Below are 13,868 nucleotides of genomic sequence, written 5' to 3'. Positions count from 1 at the left end.
CCTTCGCGCTCGCCCTCGCGCTCGACCCATCTGGGCTGGGGCACGCGGCGACATTCACTAGTCGGCCCAGGGACCCCCCGGTCTCGAAACGTCGACAGTTGGCGCGCCAGGTAGGGGCCTGCTGCGTGTTGACGAACAGCTTCCCGTCAAGCTCCAGATGGGCAGTCTCCAGCAACCTCTCCAACCCGGGACGGTGCTCCGTTTCGGGAGTCTTGAGTTCATGTCCCTCGACGGCGGCTACGACATGATACTCCTTCCACCGCCGCGCGACGACGACAATGGCGGCCGACAGCCCGCCCGCCGGCGGCGGAATCGACGACGTCTTCCCCGCGTGGTGGAAGAACAACCTTCGAGCTCGTCCCGCCTTCTTCCCCGCCGACGGAGGGGAAGGCAGGGCAACCAAGGCCAAGCAGGAGGCAGCGCCTCGTTGGCTGTCGAGCGAGTCGACAGCGCCGGCACCCCAACGGGGGGCGCGCCGGGTATCGACTTCGCGCTTGAGACGAAGACGAGCGCCGTCTCCTCGCAACACGCCAATCCCGAGCAAGCGGACGACGCCAGCGCGCTCGCGAAAAGCTTGCTGGACGTCACCCTCGTACCCGAGACGACGGTGCAGTCAGTCCCCGACGTGACTTTATCGCCGCTCGTCGACCAAGAGGTATTGACCGATTCCTATCCCACGTCATTTGGATTCAGCCTCAACCCGCCTAGCGACCTCGCTTTGGCGGGCGCTCTCGTAGAGGCGAGTCCAAACCCTCTGGGGTTTCGCATGCGGTCGCCTTGGGACCGGCTGACGGACGTCTCGACCTACGGGCCCTCTGGGTCCGAGGAAGACGACGAGCCCAGCATCTGTTGGGATTTCTCTGGACTTGGCAACCCCAGTGCCATGCGGGACTTCATGACCGCATGTGACTACTGCCTCTCCGACTGTTCCGACGGTAGCCGCAGCCTCAGCGACGAGGACTGCGGGCCAAGCCGCGAATGTTTCCACGTCGATCTAGGGGGTCCCTCCGAAGGCAATCATCTCGGCATGCCGGAGGACGGTGACCTCCCTAGGCCGGCGCCCCGCGTTGACATCCCACGGGAGCTAGCTGTGGTCCCCGTTCAGGCGGGGGGCCATGACCCACAGCTCGAGCAAATCCGCGGGGTGCAGGCCACGCTCGACGAGGGAGCAGGAGCGCTTGAGCCGATCCGCCGGGACGTCGGGCAGGCATGGGCGGGCCAACCCCTGGCCGGAGAAATACATCATCTGCCCCAGGGCTTCCAGCACCGCGTCGCCGACGACGTCAGGGTCAGGCCGCCACCCGCATCTAGTGGGGTCGGCCAGAACCTGGCTGCAGCAGCGATGCTTCTCCGCGCGATGCCGGAGCCATCAACCACCGAGGGCCGGCGAATCCAGGGGGAACTCAAGAATCTCCTGGAAGGCACCGCGGTCCGACGGGCCGAGAGCTCTGCCTCCCGAAGGCAGGGATACCCCTCGGAACCTCATGCCGTGACTTCCCGATTCATGCGGGAAGCCTCGGTCTACACCGGGCGCACGCGCAACACCGCGCCTGCGGCCCCGGGCCGCCTCGGCAACGAGCACCATCACCGCGACCGTCGGGCCCACCTCGACGAGAGGGTGCGCCGAGGCTACCACCCCAGGCGTGGGGGACGCTACGACAGCGGGGAGGATCAGAGTCCCTCGCCCGAACCGCCCGGTCCGTAGGCCTTCAGCCGGGCCATCCGACGGGCACCGTTCCCAACCCGGTTCCGACCCCCGACTACTATCACAAAGTACTCGGGGGAGACGAGACCGGAACTGTGGCTCGCGGACTACCGTCTGGCCTGCCAACTGGGTGGAACGGACGATGACAACCTCATCATCCGCAACCTCCCCCTGTTCCTCTCCGACACCGCTCGCGCCTGGTTGGAGGACCTGCCTCCGGGGCAGATCTCCAACTGGGACGACCTAGTCCAAGCCTTCGCCGGCAATTTCCAGGGCACGTACGTGCGCCCCGGGAATTCCTGGGATCTCCGAAGCTGCCGGCAGCAGCCGGGAGAGTCCCTCCGGGACTACATCCGGCGATTCTCGAAGCAGCGCACCGAGCTGCCCAACATCACCGACTCGGATGTCATCGGCGCGTTCCTCGCCGGCACCACCTACCGCGACCTGGTGAGCAAGTTGGGTCACAAGACCCCCACCAGGGCGAGCGAGCTGATGGACATCGCCACCAAGTTCGCCTCCGGCCAGGAGGCGGTCGAGGCTATCTTCCGAAAGGACAAGCAGCCCCAGGGCCGCCCATCGGAAGATGCTCCCGAGGCGTCAACTCAGCACGGCGCCAAGAAGAAAGGCAAGAAGAAGTCGCAAGCGAAACGCGACGCCGCCGACGCGGACCTTGTCGCCGCCGCCAAGTATAAGAGCCCTCGGAAACCCCCCGGAGGTGCCAACCTCTTCGACAAGATGCTCAAGGAGCCGTGCCCCTATCATTAGGGGCCCGTCAAGCACACCCTTGAGGAGTGCGTCATGCTTCGGCGCCACTTCCACAGGGCCGGGCCACCCGCGGAGGGTGGCAGGGCCCGCGACGACGACAAGAAGGAAGATCACCAAGCAGGAGAGTTCCCCGAGGTCCGCGACTGCTTCATGATCTACGGTGGGCAAGCGGCGAATGCCTCGGCTCGGCACCGCAAGCAAGAGCGCCAGGAGGTCTGCTCGGTGAAGGTGGCGGCGCCAGTCTACCTAGACTGGTCCGACAAGCCCATCACCTTCGACCAAGCCGACCACCCCGACCACGTGCCGAGCCTGGGGAAATACCCGCTCGTCGTCGACCCCGTCATCGGTGACGTCAGGCTCACCAAGGTCCTTATGGACGGAGGCATGTCACACCCGGTTTTAGAAGGCAAACCGAATGCGAACCATGTACGTGCCAGGATCAGTTATTCACGTACACAGCAGTTACATAACATGGACATCATCACACAGTGCTCAAAATAGTATTAATAAGGGAAATAGTCGATTACATCATACGTCTGAGACGTCCATATAGTCCTTACAATAAATCAAAGTGCGGAAAAGAAACGTAGATAACCGCGGCCTTCACAGGCAGCCGACTGGGGGTTGCCGCTAACCCACACCTAGAACTCGTCGTAGTCTTGGAACTCCTGGAAGTCTCCTTCCACAGCTTCATCTTCGCCTGAGCAGTGGTTGCAATGCTGACAACCTGGGGATGGGGGGGGGGTTTGGTGTGTAGAGCAAGGGTGAGTACACATCAACATACTCAGCAAGTATCCTGTTTGGCTGTAGTGGACTAGCTTTATGTGGGGATAAGTCAAGCAGTTGCTTTTAGTTGGTCAGATTATTACTTACTAGTAGAAAGCCAAGTTTTAGCATTAACCCAAGTTATTAACCCAAACGTACTCCTTTCCAAACGGAAAGAGTACCACTTACCAGCACCATAGTCATAACCAAAACCATCGATCTCATAACCACCTGTACCAAAGTATCTCTGATCAAGTACCACTAATCACTGGAGCTCCCTTGGCCGCTCATAACCGTAAGCACGGCTGATATATCAGTTTTCAAACACTCTGCAGAGGTTGTGCACTTTACCCACAAGCCGTGATTCCCTTTCTGCCCGGAGAGAGCTACTCCCCATTGACCACTACCTAGGTGGCCTAGCAGGGCATCACTACGTAGCCTTTACAAAGATTCCCCGGGGCTGTAGCCACCCGTTAGGTTTCCTAAATGCACCGCACTCCTCCCCAAGGGGCGAACCCAAACTTGGTAGAGCGAGCCGCATACACCGAGCCCCATTGACGGCACGACGGCTAAGTGAACTACACCCCGGATCCTCTAATTATTCAGCTAAGGGCATCCCATTCCACCCTCATGGTTGCACTGTTTTCCTGGGCGGTCATCCATAGAACAGGTCCTTACGGAGAGGCACTCGAGAAACCGCTCGAGCCCCCTTGATGACCACAAGTACAACATCATAATAAGAGAAGGGAAAACAGCGTATCATAGATATTCTCATCATGTTCATTGATTAGAGTTAAGCAATAGCATAAAGCTAAACAGTAATAATCCAACCCAGATAGGTAAACAAGGACATGGATAACAAAAGCTAGTCAATCCTTAGGCACAAATGTGTAAAGCGGGAGGTGAATTAAATAATGAATAGGACATAGATAGGTCAAGGGACACTTGCCTCCACCAACCGACTGCTGCTCAGGGGCTTCTCCTGCGAGTTCCTCGGGCTCTTCAACCGGATCGTTCTCTATGCGAGCGCAAACATACATACATCCACATATTTAATACCAAAGAACAGTACACCATACAATAGAATGCAATAAGTAAACAGACGTTCCACGCGGGCTCGCGAGTACGGTTAAGAGAGAAAGAGGAAAAGACAGTCGAGAAACGATCACGTTACATGATTATAAATTAACCACTCGCTTAATAGAAGGAAATTTAACGTAGACACTATGTTTAGCGTAAAGTAAAGTCATGTTTCATGTCTAATTATTATAAGCAGGTGGAGATAAACAAAAGGATGGTCGCGCGGCGAGACGCGCGACAAAGCTCTCTAAAGCAAATTAAGAAGTTAACGACTCGTCGCGCGACCGAGCACGCAGCGAGACACTTCGCCTTAGTTACGAGGAGACGTTAAGCGTCGCGCGACGAAGCGCACGACGGCATACGTCGACTAAACTGAGTCCAAAGTGGAACGTCGCGTGAATACACACGCGGCGTTACACCTTAACAACCTGAAACAAAATGGATCGTCGCGCGACGAAGCGCACGACGCAACACAAGATAGAATCTGAATTTAGACAAATCCGTCGCGCGGCGAAGCGCGCGACGCAACACGCTAATTAACAAATAATCACCGCGAGTGCGGGCGAGCGGGGACACGGTCGGGCGAGGCCGGGACGGGGGCAGGGCGACCGGGCCGGGGGAGGGGCGGGCGCCGCCGCGCGGGCCGGACAGGGGCGGGGGGCGCCGCCGCGGCCGGAGGAGGGGCGGGGGGCGCCGCCGCGCGGGCCGGGGGAGGGCGGGGACGGGGTCGCGCGCGGGCAGGGGAGAGGGAGGGCGCGCGCGGGGGGAAGAAGAGGAGGGAGAGGGAGAGAGAGAGGAGAAGGGGAGGGGAGGGGAGCTCACCTCGGGGTCCAAAATCCGGTGATCGCCGTCTCCAAATCCTAGGGCACCACGGGGAGAGAGAGGTGGAAGAGGGAGAGGAGAGGTTGTTGCGCGGGAGATCTAAATGAGAGAGAGAGAGGAGGGGGGCGCATGGGGGGTTTGGGCGCCAGGGGCGCGCAGGCCGGGGTGGGCCGAGCCGGCTGGGCTGGGCTGGACTAGGCTGGGCTGGGCCGGGTCACTCCGCGGATCGAAAACCCACGACGAGCGCGGACCACTAAACGGAATTAAATCGCGAACCGAAACCCGGAACGGAACGAGACGAACACTCATCATCAGACAAAGAAATGCGCTTCGGCATGATGCAACACCCATGACACTTAGGTTTTGGTTTATACATGACACTGACACCTGCCGCTATACTGGTTTGAAATTGGGAAGAAAGGGCAAACGGGGAAAGAGAAAAGAGAGTAACGCCTGAATTTGGTGAAAGAAAAGAAGAAAAAATTCTACCCCCAAATTCAGGGCGTTACAAACCTATCCCCCTTAAAAGAATCTCGCCCTCGAGATTCAGGGTTGGCTAGCAAAGAGCTCAGGGTATTTAGCCATCAGATCGTCTTCACGCTCCCAGGTTGCTTCTTCCTAAGAGTGGTGATTCCATTTGACTTTGCACATTCTGATGGTCTTCCTTCGGGTGACTCTGTCTGCAACCTCAAGGATTTGCACTGGCTTCTCAACGTAGGTCAAGTCCTCTTGGACTTCAAGACCTTCCACTGGCAACTGCTCTTCTGGCACACGCAAGCACTTCTTCAACTGAGACACATGAAAGACATCATGCACAGCAGACAAATTCTCGGGCAAACTGAGCTAATAGGCCACTTCTCCACGTCTTGCAAGAATCTGATACGGACCAATGTAGCGGGGTGCTAGCTTGCCTTTCACTCCGAATCTTCTGACTCCTCTGATCGGTGACACTTTCAGATAGACAAAGTCTCCGACTTCGAAACTCAGCTCTCTTCTTCTTGTGTCTGCATAGCTTCGCTGCCTCGATTGCGCTATCTTCAGATTCTCTCGGACCATCTTGATGTTCTCTTCGGCTTCAAGCAAAATGTCTGGCCCAAACACCTGCTTTTCTTCAGGCTGATCCCATTGCAACGGAGTTCTGCAACTCCTTCCATAGAGCGCCTGAAATGGTGACATCTTCAAACTGGCCTGGTAACTGTTGTTATAGGAAAACTCTGCATAAGGCAATCTCTTGTCCCATCCGGACTGATCTTGCAACGCACAGGCTCTCAACATATCTTCAAGAATTTGATTGGTCCTTTCGGTCTGGCCATCTGTCTGCGGGTGATAAGCTGAACTGAAATTCAGATGCGTGCCCAAAGCTTCATGCAACTGCCGCCAGAAATGAGAGGTGAACTGCGTTCCTCTATCTGACACTATCTTCTTTGGCACACCATGAAGACAAACGATCCGAGACATATACAACTCTGCCAATACTGCACTGCTGTAGTTGGTCTTGACAGGTATGAAGTGGGCTGACTTGGTCAGACGGTCCACTACTACCCAAATGGAATCGTAGCCGGCTCGAGTGCGAGGCAATCCGACTATGAAATCCATACCAATTTCATCCCATTTCCACTGAGGGATCTGCAACGGTTGCAACAATCCAGCAGGTCTCTGGTGTTCTGCCTTAATTCTTTGGCAACTATCGCACATAGCCACATGCTCTGCGATTTCCCTCTTCATTCCGTACCACCAGAATTTCTTCTTCAGATCCTGATACATCTTCTCACTGCCAGGGTGAATCGAATAGGCTGTCTCATGAGCTTCCTTAAGGATCAACTCCCGAATGGACTGGACATTGGGAACACACAAGCGGTCTTTGAACCATATCACGCCTTCTGCATCTTCTCGAAAATCTTTGCCTCTGCCATCTAGAATCAGTCGCCGGATCTCACTGATCTTCTCATCATTCTTCTGCGCTTCTTTGATTTCGCGCTCCAAGGTAGGTTCCAACTCGACTGTGACTCCTCGCGAATTATTCAGAAATTCGAGACTCAACCTGTCAAACTCTTTGGCCAACTCATAAGGCATCGGACGAGCAACCATCAGATTGACTTGACTCTTTCTGCTCAAAGCATCTGCCACTACGTTTGCTTTGCCTGGATGGTAATGAATCTCCAACTCATAATCTTTGATCAACTCTAACCATCTTTGTTGCCTCATGTTCAACTCTGACTGAGTGAATATGTACTTTAGACTCTTGTGATCTGTGTAAACATCGCATTTCTGTCCATACAAATAGTGCCTCCATGACTTCAGTGTGTGAACCACTGCTGCCAACTCTAGATCATGGATTGGGTAATTCTTCTCATGAACCTTCAACTGTCGGGACGAGTAAGCCACAACTCTTCCCTCTTGCATCAACACACATCCCAAACCTATGTAACAAGCATCGCAATACACCGAGAAGGGCTTGTGCACATCAGGCAAGACTAGGACAGGCGCTGTAGTCAACTTCTCTTTCAGCGCTTCAAAGGCCTCTTGGCATTTCTGGGTCCACTTGAACTCAACTTTGCTGCCTAGCAACGCTGTCATTGGTTTCGCAATCTTCGAAAACCCTTCAATGAATCGCCGATAATATCCGGCCATTCCAATGAAACTCTTGATTCCTCGAGCATCTGTTGGCGCTTTCCAGTTCAAAATGTCTGCCACTTTCTTCGGATCCACAGCCAATCCTTCCTTGTTGATTATGTGACCCAAGAACAGGACTTCACTGATCCAGAACTCACACTTGCTCAACTTTGCATACAACTGGTGCTCACGCAATCTCTGCAATACCATCCTCAAATGATCTGCGTGCTCTTCTTCGCTTTGAGAATAAACCAGAATGTCATCGATGAATACCACCACAAACTTATCAAGGTAGTCCATGAATACACTGTTCATCAAGTTCATGAAGAACGCTGGCGCATTGGTCAAACCAAAAGACATCACTGTGAACTCATACAAACCATACTTGGAAATGAATGACGTCTTCGGAATGTCCAAAGGTCGGATCCTGAGCTGATGATAACCTGACCTCAGATCAATCTTGGAGAACACACTGGCTCCTCTCAACTGGTCGAACAGATCTTCAATTCTGGGCAAAGGATACTTGTTCTTGATCGTGACCTCATTCAAAGCTCGATAATCGATACACATCCTTTTGGTGCCATCTTTCTTCTCCACAAATAGGACAGGGGCGGCCCAAGGCGAGGTGCTTGGCCGGATGTAACCTTTCTCTGACAGCTCATCAATCTGCTCCTTAAGTTCAACCAACTCTGGTCCAGATATTCTGTAAGCTCTCTTGAAGATAGGGGCGGTTCCAGGAAGAAGCTCTATAGCAAACTCAACTTTCCGCTCTGGTGGCATACCCGGTAAGTCCTTTGGAAACACATCTGGGAACTCGGACACAACCTTGATACTCTCAATTGGGTCTGCTTCACTGCTATCAACAGCTAGCTGATAACAGCTTCCTTTCTTTGGCTCAGGCGGGACTAACTCAGTCACCACTTCCTCTCCTAGTGGGGACACCAACTTGATGGTCCTTTTATCACAACTGATAACTGCCTGATACTTATCTAGCCAATTCATCCCTAGGATGACATCTATTCCCTGAGTACCCATTACTATAAGGTTGGCGGGAAACGCTATCCCCCTTATTTCCACACTTATATTCAAACAAATGCTATCGGCTCGAATTCTACCACCGGCTGAGTCAATTTGAATGGGGGTTGACATGGTAGTAATTGGAAGATTATGTGCTTCTACCCATGATGCAGTAATGAAAGAATGCGTTGCTCCAGTATCAAATAACACTTCTGCAATATGGGAGTCGACTGGGAACATACCTACTATCATGCCGGGGGTCTCCTGAACTGCTTCAGCCTCCAAGTGGTTCAGTCTCCCATGATTATAGCGCGGCTGAGAGCGGTTGCCTGCTCCAGGCTGAGACACATTCTGCTTTGCTGGGGCATTGGGGCCTGACTGCTGCTGGGCTGCCTTCTTCGGACATTGCATCACCCAGTGGCCTTGCTCTCCACAGTGGAAACATGCCCTGTTTCCAACCTGAGCTGGTGCTTCCTGACTGTTCTGCTGGTTTGGTGGGGCAGGAAGACGAGGTGGTTGCTGATTCTGCCTCTGAAACTGACCTCCTGACTGATTGCTCTGACGGTTCTGGTACTGGTGCTGAGGATACTGCCTTTGGAACTGCTGATGCTGCTGAGGTGGACGTTGGTTCTGCCTGAACTGCTGAGGTTGATTGCCTGAGAAACGAGGACGATTGCTGCTTCCAGGCTGGGGTCCACTGATCTTGCGCTTACGATCTTCCATCTCCTTACGCTTCCTCTCTGTCATGATTGCTCTGTCAATCAGGTGCTGGAATGTCGGGAAGGTGTGATTCATCAGTTGGTACTGCAGAGGGTCAACCAAGCCTCTCAGGAAACGGTACTGTCGCTTGGCGTCGGTGTTGACATCTTCAGGAGCATAGCGAGACAACTGCAGAAATCTGTCCCGATACTCACTGACAGACAATGGCCCTTGCTTGAGAGCCAGGAACTCCTCCTTCTTCACTGTCATCAGACCTGCAGGGACATGGTACTGACGAAAGCTACCTCTGAACTCTTCTCAGGTGATGGCGTCGGGGTGGGCATGGGTGGCGAGGTAAGACTCCCACCATGATTGGGCTGCTCCTCTCAACAGACGGGGACCATACAGGACTTTCTCCCTGTCATCGCACTGAGCGGTATGCAACTCCCGCTCCACAGTGCGCAGCCAATCTTCAGCATCCATGGGGTCAGAAGAGTGAGCGAACGTTGGTGGATGACCTCTCATGAATTCAGCACGCTTGTCTCTGGGCATCTGAGGCATCTGAGGCTGAGGTGGGGCCTGCTGCTGCTGCTGAATGGCGGCCAAAGTCTGACCGATGGCTTGAACTGCCTGAGTCTGCATCAGAAACATCTGCTCGATCGACATCGGGGGCGGGGGCGGCAGGTGCTGTTGCTGGGGCACCTCCTCCTGTTGAGCAGCTCGCTCCTGCCGAGCACGCCTTCCTCCTCTGCGCCTATTCTCTGACATCTGCAGAATGCAACCACACATCAGAACTGATCTGGCAAATCTTGCAGCATAAGAAAAGAGTATAGAATTCTTCAACAGCACTGAACAGATGAGCATCTTCACTGATCTCCAACACAGACCACACAGCTTCTCAGATAAAGAGGAAAGTGGAATGAAAAGGTTTCCCAACTATATAACTAACTCCATTAACATAATAGGTAAACCAAAATGCAGGGGGTACCCACACTCTGGTGACAATCATTACAAAGATCCAAATCAAACATAGTTCATAATAACAAACATAAATGCACAGGATATAGCAAACTACCCTGTCTAACTAAGACTAACTAAGACCGAGACTAACGCTAAGACTGTAGCCTCTACGTATATATTTCGTATTAATTACAAGATCCAACTCTAACGATCTATGGTTCTAGAGTTATCTTGGTCTTGCAGGCGGGATTGCCATAAGACTGGTGTCCACGCTGAGGTGAGCGGTACGGGTGCTGAGTCCCGACGGGAGCGGGGGAACCACCATCCAGGTGACGACGTTCCGCGCGCTCAGCCCGCAGCAGGGCGATCTCAGCACGAGCCCTACTCAGCTCGTCTAATGCATGGTCCAGCTCCGTGTTTAGCACGGCAGCTAGGTTGACTGTGCTGCTCAACCTAGGATTGCCCTCACCGACAGGTGAGACAATCACGCCTCCTGTACTGCCAGATGGACGGCGGGGATAATACTTCAGGTCAAGACCGTCAGCTGCCCCACCGAAAACCGAGCAGTAGTGCGAAAGCGCACGCCGTGCAGCATCTTGCATGGCTGCCTCAGTTGAGTCCCGCTCAGAGATAGAATAGTGCTCTGAGCAGGCCTCTGCACCCTGGAGACTGTTCTCCGGGCAGCGCACCAAGCAGGTTGCCTCCCAGCGGTCCGGGTAGACCCCGCGACTGTGCTGGTAGACCACACAGCGATACTCGACGGACCAAGTATGCCGGTTAAATGCCCGACGTAGCAGGGTGTCGAGCGCATCGTGGAAGTGACACCCGCGAGCAGCGTCGCGAGTAATGGGTCGAGCAACCCATCCTTCCGGCTCAAGGTTAGCAGAGAAGTCGGTGTCATGGCTCGAGCTGTCGTCGCCACCTCCGTCGTCTGGGTCTCCTCCAGCAGCTACTCCAGAAGCTGGGACGCCCAGTGGTGGTGCAGGGGGCGCCTCCAGAGGAAGCACATGGGAGCAGCTCCTCACAGACTCTATCTCCTGGTGGAGCGAGAAAGAAGAGCCCTGCTGCTCCTGTCGTCGACGCTCCTGCTCCTCACGCAGGCGGTGGTGCAGTCTCTCCAAGTGGCTGGACTGTCCGGCCACGGGACGGCGAAGCGGACGCTCAGCAAGGCGGGAGGGTAAGAAGGGGATGACAGACTTTCGTGCAGTGTGTCTAAGTCGAGCCATCTACAAAAGACATCGCAAGCAAAAGGGTGAGGACAGAATTAATATGACCAGCAAATAATGAATCATAAGTGAATGAAGGATTAGAATAAAACATGATTTTCAGCAAGGTATAATATATAGTAGAACATAGGTTTGGTCGGTATGACCAACTTTTGAAGGGATATCAAAGTCAAGGCAGAGACAGAGGTCTATAGTCCTTAGAACGAACATTCTATTCTAGGTTAGCGGTCCTACAGTCAGCACGGCTTTGATACCACTTATGTCACACCCGGTTTTAGAAGGCAAACCGAATGCGAACCATGTACGTGCCAGGATCAGTTATTCACGTACACAGCAGTTACATAACATGGACATCATCACACAGTGCTCAAAATAGTATTAATAAGGGAAATAGTCGATTACATCATACGTCTGAGACGTCCATATAGTCCTTACAATAAATCAAAGTGCGGAAAAGAAACGTAGATAATCGTGGCCTTCACAGGCAGCCGACTGGGGGTTGCCGCTAACCCACACCTAGAACTCGTCGTAGTCTTGGAACTCCTGGAAGTCTCCTTCCACAGCTTCATCTTCGCCTAAGCAGTGGTTGCAATGCTGACAACCTGGGGATGGGGGGGGGGGTTTGGTGTGTAGAGAAAGGGTGAGTACACATCAACATACTCAGCAAGTATCCTGTTTGGCTGTAGTGGACTAGCTTTATGTGGGGATAAGTCAAGCAGTTGCTTTTAGTTGGTCAGATTATTACTTACTAGTAGAAAGCCAAGTTTTAGCATTAACCCAAGTTATTAACCCAAACGTACTCCTTTCCAAACGGAAAGAGTACCACTTACCAGCACCATAGTCATAACCAAAACCATCGATCTCATAACCACCTGTACCAAAGTATCTCTGATCAAGTACCACTAATCACTGGAGCTCCCTTGGCCGCTCATAACCGCGAGCACGGCTGATATATCAGTTTTCAAACACTCTGCAGAGGTTGTGCACTTTACCCACAAGCCGTGATTCCCTTTCTGCCCGGAGAGAGCTACTCCCCATTGACCACTACCTAGGTGGCCTAGCAGGGCATCACTATGTAGCCTTTACAAAGATTCCCCGGAGCTGTAGCCACCCGTTAGGTTTCCTAAATGCACCGCACTCCTCCCCAAGGGGCGAACCCAAACTTGGTAGAGCGAGCCGCATACACCGAGCCCCATTGACGGCACGACGGCTAAGTGAACTACACCCCGGATCCTCTAATTATTCAGCTAAGGGCATCCCATTCCACCCTCATGGTTGCACTGTTTTCCCGAGCGGTCATCCATAGAACAGGTCCTTACGGAGAGGCACTCGAGAAACCGCTCGAGCCCCCTTGATGACCACAAGTACAACATCATAATAAGAGAAGGGAAAACAGCGTATCATAGATATTCTCATCATGTTCATTGATTAGAGTTAAGCAATAGCATAAAGCTAAACAGTAATAATCCAACCCAGATAGGTAAACAAGGACATGGATAACAAAAGCTAGTCAATCCTTAGGCACAAATGTGTAAAGCGGGAGGTGAATTAAATAATGAATAGGACATAGATAGGTCAAGGGACACTTGCCTCCACCAACCGACTGCTGCTCAGGGGCTTCTCCTGCGAGTTCCTCGGGCTCTTCAACCGGATCGTTCTCTATGCGAGCGCAAACATACATACATCCACATATTTAATACCAAAGAACAGTACACCATACAATAGAATGCAATAAGTAAACAGACGTTCCACGCGGGCTCGCGAGTACGGTTAAGAGAGAAAGAGGAAAAGACAGTCGAGAAACGATCACGTTACATGATTATAAATTAACCACTCGCTTAATAGAAGGAAATTTAACGTAGACACTATGTTTAGCGTAAAGTAAAGTCATGTTTCATGTCTAATTATTATAAGCAGGTGGAGATAAACAAAAGGATGGTCGCGCGGCGAGACGCGCGACAAAGCTCTCTAAAGCAAATTAAGAAGTTAACGACTCGTCGCGCGACCGAGCACGCAGCGAGACACTTCGCCTTAGTTACGAGGAGACGTTAAGCGTCGCGCGACGAAGCGCACGACGGCATACGTCGACTAAACTGAGTCCAAAGTGGAACGTCGCGTGAATACACACGCGGCGTTACACCTTAAACAACCTGAAACAAAATGGATCATCGCGCGACGAAGCGCACGACGCAACACAAGATAGAATCTGAATTTAG

This window comes from Zea mays, chromosome 8 (assembly GCF_902167145.1).
Source record: "Zea mays cultivar B73 chromosome 8, Zm-B73-REFERENCE-NAM-5.0, whole genome shotgun sequence".
Lineage (NCBI taxonomy): Eukaryota > Viridiplantae > Streptophyta > Magnoliopsida > Poales > Poaceae > Zea > Zea mays.
Note: the sequence above shows the minus strand (reverse complement) of the source record.